The following is an 8,835-nucleotide window of genomic DNA, read 5'->3' as shown; positions in this document are numbered from 1 at the left end:
AATTCAAACATTTTCATCTTTAGACTTGTATTTTTCTTACTTTATTTTGTAGCAATGTATTCTTTTTTTCTTTTAGTTTCCTGTTTCATATTTTTGCTATTATTGTTTTTTTTCTCAACACAAACTTTTCTTTTTTTCTTTCTATTTTTTTTTCTCAATACAAACTTTTCTTTTTTTTCTAATTGTTTTTTTTCTCAATACAAACTTTTCTTTTTTTCTTTCTAATTTTTTTCTCAATACAAACTTTTCTTTTTTTTCTAATTGTTTTTTTTCTCAATACAAACTTTTCTTTTTTCTTTCTAATTTTTTCTCAATACAAACTTTTCTTTTTTTTCTAATTGTTTTTTTTCTCAATACAAACTTTTCTTTTTTTCTAATTGTTTCTTTTCTCAACACAAACTTTTCTTTTTTTCTTTCTAATTGTTTTTTTCTCAACACAAAGTTTTTTTCTTTCTAATTGTTTTTTTCTCAACAAACTTTTCTTTTTTTTTCTTTCTAATTTAGTTTTTTTTTTCTCAACAAGCTTTTTTTTTAAGGTAATTTATTCCTTTACAGTTTCCTCTCCGTCAATTTTCATACTGCGATGTTCTCCAATGATTCTTCTTTTTCCCATCAAGCTTTCCCTTTCAATCCGCGGACAATAATACCTTGGAGTGCTGGCAAAGGATGGACGCTCCAGTGAAAGCCTTAACTCCCTCAGTACTGGGACACATTTTTTACCATGAGTTTTGGGTATGACTACATGATTTTCTTTACATTAGGAAGGGTCTATGGGCAGATTTATGGCCAGTCTTCACTCTTGTAATCCCACATAAGTTTCTGAAGCTGTATAGAATGACTGGATAGCAAGCAGAATGAAAACGCGTCATACCACAGAAGAGATTAATGCTTGCCTCTTTTATTTTTCTTATTTTTGATCCTATTCCTTTTCCTGTTAGCTAATTTTACCGTCTGCAATTACTGGTCACACTTTCATGTCTTCCTTTGTCTTTTTAATCTTCGAGCAAACTCTCCACTCTTTCTCTCTCATCATTACTTTTGTCCATTCTCTGTAAATCCTTCTCGCTTTCATCTCTGCCAACTTTCACATCTTTATACCAACTTTTTCAATTTATTCATACTTCAATCTGTATTTCGTCGGTTTTCAAACTTAAATATTAACCTTTTAATCCCCCACCTGACTTTTCCTTCTTTTGTACACCTACGGGACCACACCACACCAATCTCTCCACATTCCTCATCTGTCACGGTTCACTCTTCACACTGCAATACCTGCTCACTTCAATTTATTTTCTTTCCGTCACTTCTATTTCAGTCTTCTTAAATGAGCATGTCTTTCCATCATCACACAAGAGATAAGAAAAGTTGTAATATGTTTCCACTCCATTCCTTTTTTTTCGTCATTTCTATCTCCGCCTTTTGAAATATATCTTTCCATCATCACACAAGAGGAAAGGAAAAATAGCAATATCTTTCCATTTCTTACCTTTTTTCCGTCATTTCTATCTCCGCCTTTCAAAATATATCTTTCCGTCATCACCCCAGAGAAAAAGTAAAATAAAAAAAGATAAATGAATAAAGAAATGGATACAGGTAAATAAATAAAGCACGCCAGTCAACATTCAAATCTTAATTCAATACCCCCACCCTTCCATCACGCCCACACCAAAACAAACAGAATAAACAAGCAAAACACAACTGTCAACATTCCAATCACACCTTCCACTCACAAACAAAAATACATAAACAAATAGAAAAAAATAAAAAAGTAAACATATAAACACATATGTCAATTTTTCCGATCTCACCTTACCTTCCTTCCCGCCCCGCCCCGCCCGGCCCCGCCCCGCCCCGCCCCGCCCCGCCTCACGCCCCGCTCAGTCTCAAGTGTCAGTTCGTGTCGCCTTCCAGCGCTCAATAAAAATGCACACAAATTTTGGACACATCACCATTTCTCCAGGTAAATTTCCACCTGCCAATGTTATTACCTGCACACACACACACACACACACACACACACACACACACACACACACACACACACACACTCAAAACACTCAAATCTCAACATATAAATCCTATTCTCTCTCTCTCTCTCTCTCTCTCTCTCTCTCTCTCTCTCTCTCTCTCTCTCTTCCTTCCGGTCCGCCTTTTCTTCTATTTTCTTCCTCTTTTATTTCTTTATTTTATTAGTTTATCATATGTCTATATATATTTTCTTTCTGTGTCTGCTTGTCTGTCTGTCTGCCTTCCTGTCTGTCTGTCTGTCTGCCTTCTTGTCTGTCCGTCTGTCTGTCTTTAATATCTTTTATCCTTCTTTTCATTCATTTATTTATTTGAATTTTCTCTATTCCTTCCTATATTTTTCATTTCTACATCTATATACATCAATTCTCTCTCTCTCTCTCTCTCTCTCTCTCTCTCTCTCTCTCTCTCTCTCTCTCTCTCCATCTGCCTCATCCTATCCATCTTTGTCTTTGTCTGTCGTGTCTGTATGTTTGTGTGTCTGTCCCTCCACCTCCACCGCCACCACCACCACCACCACCAGGCAGCCTTGTCAAGTCAATTTTCATATTTTCTTAATCTGCACACGCGGGGAAGGCAGAGAGAGAGAGAGAGAGAGAGAGAGAGAGAGAGAGAGAGAGAGAGAGAGAGACAGACTGAACAAAGAAAAGGATGAGAAAAAGAAGTAAGAATTTGAAACGTTGTGAAAGAGTAAACAGATAAATAGTAATAAGGAGGAGGAGGAGGAGGAGCGAGGAGGAGCGAACGAAAGAGAGAGACTTCTACCTTTCCCAAACCATAAAATAATCATAACGAGAGAGAGAGAGAGAGAGAGAGAGAGAGAGAGAGAGAGAGAGAGAGAGAGAGAGAGAGAGAGAGAGAGAGAGAGAGAGAGAGAGAGAGAGAGAGAGAGAGAGAGAGAGAGAGAGAGAGAGAGAGAGAGAGAGATTAAAACAAAGGCTAGAAGGACAAATTCATTACGTGGAATGAATCTAAATAAGATAATAATGCTAATAAACAAGACAAACTAACAAAAAACAAACATGTAAACCGCCTCATCATAATACGTTCCTCTCTCTCTCTCTCTCTCTCTCTCTCTCTCTCTCTCTCTCTCTCTCTCTCTCTCTCTCTTATTCATTTATCATCTCACCATTCTTTAAGGAGAAAGGCACAATACATTCTTTCTCTCTCTCTCTCTCTCTCTCTCTCTCTCTCTCTCTCTCTCTCTCTCTCTCTCTCTCTCTCTCTCTCTCTCTCTCTCTCTCTCTCTCTCTCTCTCTCTCTCTCTCTCTCTAATAGTAGGTAAATATGCACTTTTGTTAGCAGGGAAAAGAATAGAACTTAGTGGGAGAGTGTGAGGGAGAGGGGAGGGAGGGGAGAGGGGAGGGGAGGAGAGAAGAGGGGAGCGAGAGGGGAGGGGAGAGAGGAGAGCAAAGGGGGCAGGGACAGTGGAGGGGAGAGGACGAGAGGACGGGTGAGGAGGAGGGGATATATGAGTGAGGGGAGAGGGAGGGGAAGAGGGATGCATGTAAAAGCGTGTGTGTGTGTGTGTGTGTGTGTGTGTGTGTGTGTGTGTGTGTGTGTGTGTGTGTGTGTGTGTGTGTGTGTGTGTGTGTGTGTGTGTGTGTGTGTGTGTGTGTGTGTGTGTGTGTGTGTGTGTGTGTGTGTGTGTGTGTGTCAATATTACGAACAACAACAACTAAGACTAAGAAAATATCAACAACAACAACAACAACACTCAAATAAATGTGGAGAAAATAATAAATGAAAAAGAAAAGTTCATTACTGACATCTCTCTCTCTCTCTCTCTCTCTCTCTCTCTCTCTCTCTCTCTCTCTCCGTTGTTACGTAATTTTGCAGTCAATATTTTTTTCTGTACAAGTGAAGTGAAGACACCTCCTCCTCCTCCTCCTTCTCCTCCTCCTCCTCCTCCTCCTCCTTTTCCCATTTCTCTTCTTCCTCTTATGGTCAAATCAGTAGTTTTCTTTGTATTCCTTTGTTAATATTTTCTTCTCTTTCCTTTCCCATCTCTTTCTTTCTTGTTTTCTTTTGTTTTCCATTCTGCTTTCCTTCAATCCTTTTCTATTTTTTTTATTTCTATCAGTTTTCTCTCTTCTTTTTCTTCCCATCTTTTTTTTCCCTTCTTCTTCTCCTTCCATTCCCGTTTCAATACTGGCCTTCTTTCCACTTCTATTTTTTTCCTTCCTTCCTTCCTTCCTTCCTTCCCTCAACACTCAAAACAATATATATTTTTTCTAGTGTAATTCTCTCTCTCTCTCTCTCTCTCTCTCTCTCTCTCTCTCTCTCTCTCTCTCTCTCTCTCTCGCACACCGCCCCGCCCTTGTCACCACCACCACCACTACCTCCTCCTCCCTCTCCATCAGTAGTTCCCGAGACCTCGTGTTGAGCGGACGTACGCGCGCTCGCTCCCTCCAGCCAAACTCTGAGAGGCGAAGGCTACATTTGAGGAAAAGCGTGCCCCCCGTTTTCTGTGGCGTGTTTGACGGTACTCATTCCGTTTTCTTCGGTGTTTAGAGAAAGCCCGGTGTTGTTTTGGTTGGTGTTCGCTGCGAGGTTTGAAAGTTGCGGGGGAAGTTGTTGGGTGACGAGGGGAAGTGAGGGGAGGAGTGAAGTTAGCGGGGGTGACTCCAGCAAGTGTGGGGAAAGCAAGTCTTCGAGGGCGTCACCTGGGAACACTGGAGGAAAAGATGTTACACTATTTTTTTCTGATTATTCAAGAAGAGAGGAAAGGAAAAGTTTTGTTGAAGCATTTCATTGACGTAGGTGAAGGTAAATGGAAAACACAAGGAAGTTTGGTCATATTTTTTGTCAATATGTAAAGAAAAAGAACATTTCATAAAGTATTTTTGATGGAATCCTGAAAGAGGAAATAAATTTGGAATATTTTGTCGATATAAGAAGTGAACAACATTTTTGAGGTATTTTTCTAGACACAGTTCAAGGAAATGAGAAAAGTGAGTTTTGGAAAAGGAGGGATGAGATGAGATGCTTTTTGTCGTCAGGAAAGTAAGGAGAGGACAAACATCGCAGTATCTGGCGGCGCCCACCCCACCAAGTGACACACTCAACATGTCGAAACACTTCTTGTCTGTAGAAACTAAGAAAATGATCACAAAATTTTGAAGTATTTTCTAAAACTGGAGGAAAAGAGGACAAGAAGGGAGGCTGAAGTCATTATTTTGGTTGGGATAAAGGATGATTCTGGAAAGAAAGTATTTTTTCCAAATGTTTCACTAGAATGAGAGGGAAGGAGGACAAAATTAATGATCAAGGCACTTTTGGAAACACTTCAACAGAATGAGAGCAGGACAACACTTTGCACTGTTTGTTGGGAAGACTTACACACTGAAAAGTAAAGAACCTTCAACCCTTCCCCACAACACGGTTAACCCCTTTATTACTGGGACGTGTATTTACCTTGAGTTTTGGGTGTGATTAGACGATTTTATTTACATAAGGAAAGGTCTATGGAGATCAGAAGTTTAATGGCCACAGTCTTCACTATTTTAATCCCACACATGAGTTTCTGAAGGGTATAAAATCACCAAATAGTAAGTAGAATGAATATGAAAACGTGTCCTGGTACTGAAGGGGTTAAAGGACATCAACAAATACGCCCGCCATCTCAATAGTCTCTGAAAGCAACATTATTACAGAAAATGGGAACTTCGGAGCACTTTTCACGCCACGACAAAAGAGAAACTACAAAAAATATCACGTTTGATTTTTATCCTCATTTTTTGTAACGACTAATTTTTAGGGACAGCTTTCTTTTCTAGAGCGCGCTGGTACACAAGATAAAAGAGAAATAAACAAACAAATGAAAAAAAACACGTGTAGAAATAAATAAATGAATGAAAAAACATATAAAACAAGCATGAAATGAAAAAAAAACTAATTGGTCGAGTCTCCGTTTTCTAATCAAATAAAACTAATAATAAATAAAACGTAAATATGAAAGACCTCAATATTTCCACTTCCACCAACTGACGACAGTATGCACCGCGCCACACCACACCACACCACACCATCACACTACACCACCACACCACATCACACTACATCACACCACACTACATCACACCACACCACACCACACCACACACACACCACACCACATCACACTACATCACACTACATCACACCACACCACCACACCACACCACACCACACCACCACACCACACCACACTACATCACACCACCACACCACACCACACTACACTACACCACCACACCACACCACACCACACCACACCATCACACCACACACACACCACCACACACACACACCACACACCACCACACTCACACCACACCACACTACATCACAACACACCACACCACACCATCACACCACACCACACCACACCACACTACATCACACCACCACACCACACCACACCATCACATCACACACCACACCACACATCACACCATACGAGTACACCACAACACAGCACCCCACCACACACCACACCATACTTCACCACACCAGGACACACACCACAACACAACACAAGACACACCGTAGAACACCAGCCGCACTTTAAATCAACTCTCTTTAGTGCCCACCTTCAACCCTTTCACTGACACACACACACACACACACACACACACACACACACACACACACACACACACACACACACACACACACACACTAGTAAAAACAATGTAGTCTTATCATTATTTTTATTGATCTTTTATTTATTCACTTTCTATTTTTGTTTTATGTAGAAGTCAACAAAATTAGGAAACAGAAAAGAGAAAGATCAAATGAAAGGGGACGACTGATAAATCTACAGGAAAATTAGGATAAGGAATAAGAAAAGATGAAAGATAAGGCCAACCGAGACATCAATGAGTAACCAGTAAGGAAGGAGAGATAACAAATAACAGTAAAAGAAATAAAAAAAAACAATAAGGAAGGAGATAACAAATAACAGTAAATTAAATAAAAAAATAAGGAAGGAGAGATAACAAATAACAGTAAATGAAATAAAAAAAACAATAAGGAAGGAGATAACAAATAACAGTAAATTAAATAAAAAAATAAGGAAGGAGAGATAACAAATAACAGTAAATGAAATAAAAAAAATAACAAACTATAAATAGGAAAAAATACATAATTACATTTAACTGTCCAACTTTCCTATGACTGAAAAATATACGTGAAGTTTGAAAAAAATATTAAAAACAAGCCGAAAAATATTAAAAAAACCCTCTAATTATGTATTTTTTCATCAGTGTTCTAATAATGTTGTCTTTCCTAGTGCTCATAGCGTTAAAGGGAGGTTTGACATTAAGTGAACCATTGCAGTAACACCTTCCCTTTCAACACCACCAATACTGTTAACTGGAATACTGAGCCCTTCATTCCAAGTAACACAATATTCCCACTCCACTCTTCACACAGTCTTCATAACCATTAAGAGAAACCATTGCAGTAACACCTTCCCTCTCTACAGTATTCATACAGTTAAGTGCTGGAATATCAACCCCTTCATTCCAATTCCCCCAACATTCCCATTCCAGTTAACATACAGTTAATGGAAGTTTTCATATATACGCATTAAGTAAACCATTGCAGTAACACCTTTCCTTTTCTACAGTCTTCAATCAGTTAAGTGCTGGAATATCAACCCCTTTATTCCAAGTGCCCCATTATTCCCATTCCAGTCTTCATACAGTTAATGGAAGCTTTCATATATCCATTAAGTGAACCATTGCAGTAACACCTTCCCTAAGTGCTGGAATACTGATCTCCATTCCAAGTCCCCCAATATTCCCATTCCAGTCTTCATACAGTTAATGGGAGGTTTCATATATACCCATTGAGTGAACCATTGCTATAGCACTTTCCCCTTTAAACAGTCTCCATACAGTTAACAATATCAATCCTTCATTCCAAGTCCCCCAACATTCCCATTCCAGTCTTCATACAGTTAATGGGTGCTTTCATATATACCCATTAAGTGAACCATTGCAGTAACACCTTTCCTAAGTGCTGAAATACTGATCCCCTTCATTCCAAGTCCCCCAACATTCCCATTCCAGCCTTCATACAGTTAATGGGAGGTTTCATATATACCCATTAAGTGAACCATTACTATAACACTTTCCCTTTCTACACTCCTCATGCTGGAATACTGACCTCCTTCATTCCAAGTGCCCCAACATTCCCATTCCGGTCTTCATACAGTTAATGGAAGCTTCAGCACACACCCATTCAGTTGACCAGTCCGCTAATGGACCCCCTTTCTAGTTTTCATACAGTTAACCCCCTCAGTGCTATGACGCGTTCCCATATTTATTCTGGTCACTATTTGGTGATTTTATAGAGCTTCAGAAACTTATGTGGGGAATAAAATAGTGAAGACTTTGGCCATAAATCTTCTGACCTCCATAGACCCTTCCTAATGTCAGTAAAATAGTCTAATCGTACACAAAACTCAAGGTAAAAATGCGTCCCAGTACTGAAGGGGATAAAATAGTGAAAACTGTGGCCATAAATCTTCTGACCTCCATAGACCCTTCCTAATGTCAATCAAATGGTCTAATCGTACACAAAACTCAAGGTAAAAATCCGTCCCAGTACTGAAGGGGTCAACATTTAATTCCTTATTTCTTTTCATTTCGTGTTTCCTCATACTTCACAATGATAGCCAAACAATGAACGTCGCAGTCAAGTTTCCATACAGTTAAAAAGTGGTCGATATTCCAGAGTTACAGGCTTCCTACAGTTAACCAGTCACAATACATCCCAGTCGTTTCCGTGTCCCCGATCAACAGTTTCTACAGTTAAGGA

General features: G+C 39.3%; 1 protein-coding gene across 1 annotated transcript in view; it reads left to right on the top strand.

Annotated features, from left to right (window-relative positions):
• The first annotated feature begins 4,394 nt into the window (after positions 1-4,394).
• LOC123511529 (zwei Ig domain protein zig-8-like) overlaps positions 4,395-8,835 on the top strand; it is a 65,218-nt gene continuing 60,777 nt past the window's right edge. Inside the window, exon 1 of the mRNA XM_045267507.1 lies at positions 4,395-4,510. The gene's annotated coding sequence lies outside the window, so the exon portion shown is untranslated. The remainder of the gene's footprint in view (positions 4,511-8,835) is intronic.

Source organism: Portunus trituberculatus, chromosome 4 (assembly GCF_017591435.1).
Source record: "Portunus trituberculatus isolate SZX2019 chromosome 4, ASM1759143v1, whole genome shotgun sequence".
NCBI lineage: Eukaryota > Metazoa > Arthropoda > Malacostraca > Decapoda > Portunidae > Portunus > Portunus trituberculatus.
The sequence above is the reverse complement of the archived record's forward strand: the minus strand, read 5'-3'. Positions and strand labels throughout refer to the sequence as shown.